The sequence below is a fragment of the Rattus norvegicus genome, chromosome 3 (genome assembly GCF_036323735.1).
Source record: "Rattus norvegicus strain BN/NHsdMcwi chromosome 3, GRCr8, whole genome shotgun sequence".
Taxonomy (NCBI): domain Eukaryota; kingdom Metazoa; phylum Chordata; class Mammalia; order Rodentia; family Muridae; genus Rattus; species Rattus norvegicus.
The window spans coordinates 98,467,877-98,469,142 of NC_086021.1; the positions used below are offsets into that span (position 1 = coordinate 98,467,877).

The 1,266-nt window shown below is 52.3% G+C and overlaps 1 long non-coding RNA gene across 2 annotated transcripts; it reads left to right on the forward strand.

Moving 5' to 3' along the window:
• Positions 1-192: 192 nt before the first annotated feature.
• On the forward strand, positions 193-945 carry LOC103691847 (uncharacterized). Of its 2 annotated transcripts, none has more exons than XR_591581.4 (2): positions 193-373; positions 732-945. It is a non-coding gene; the product is annotated as an uncharacterized LOC103691847 (long non-coding RNA). The 2 variants fall into 2 exon arrangements; XR_010064851.1 differs by lacking the exon at positions 193-373 and adding an exon at positions 375-444.
• The last annotated feature ends 321 nt before the right edge of the window (positions 946-1,266 follow it).

Sequence of the window (1,266 nt, forward strand, 5' to 3'; positions counted from 1 at the left end):
GTGCTTTTAAAATTCTGTCTGGCCCTCCATCCTGGGACTGGGGCTCCAGTCACATAGCTGGTGAGTGACAGAAAGACAGCTCTCACCCAGCATCCTGAGCACTCCTGGGCTCCATCACTGTGCTTGTCTGTAGTTGGTGAGGCAGTGGTGGGTAGAGTCAGAGCTGGTTTAGGAGGTGAGCCCACCCCAACATCAGAGGGAAAGGAAGAAAGAAAATCCTCGTACTCAGTCTCTGGGACCAACAGTGAACTCAACAGGTTTTCTGTCCCTTCTGCCACAGGTCTGGGATCCTGGGACGGGTTCCAAGTCAAGAAGAGGATTCTTGTGTCACTGTTACTATGACAATGGCCCTTCCCAGGAGGTGATGAGCAAGGTGGGTGTCATCAGAAGGGACACTAGAGGCTCACTGACTTAGTCTTCCTCTGCAGGAGCCTACCCCACACAGTAAGGCCCCGGGAGAACTCTCTGTGCTCTCCCCTGTCTTCCCAGGGTTCTGTCTCTCTCAGAGGAATCATTGGATTCAGCCTGAATGGAGAGGACACTCCTATTATGTCACATGTGGGTGGGACAGCTCAGCCCTGGTTGGCCTATGACGATTTCCTTGGGGGCTGGAGGACTCACATCTGAGATGGGCAGAGTCCCCAAGGGCCTAGAGCTGAGAAATGGGGCTGTTCCTGCCACCGATTTCCACTCAGCAGTGTGACTTCTGTTGGTGTTTTTGTTTTTCATAGTCCACCTTTGACGCTGCTGTCACCCCACCTGCATTTCCCTGAACGTTTCTCGTGACCAGCTGACGTCAGGAGACTCCGGGACTGTGCGTAACACAGCTGATTCATCTCCCCTGGCAGCGGGCATCTTGACCTGCCCCTGAGGCTTTGCTTTGTCTTCTGTAGGTCAAGGCGTTGGTTTTATTTTTTAATAAATAAAGTGGAACCTGACTCATGACTCGAGAGGCTACAGCTTGCTCAGTACCTTCAGCGTCTCCATGGCAACAGAGCATCCTTGAGTACTTGAAAATATCATCATCAACAGAGACCTGGCATATCCCTTCTCACCTCACAGCAAACAGCCTTGGGGCCTCCATAGCTTTCTGACCCTGAGATGGGAGACTGGATAAATGACCCAGGCCTGGGCTCTCCCTCCCCACCAAAAAACAAAAGTAGAAGTTGAAACTGCCCACCTTTGTCCAACCTGCCTTCCATGGGGATGCTCTGGAAGGGGTGGGAGGCAGGAATCTCTTTCATGCTCTTCAGACACTAAGACTGG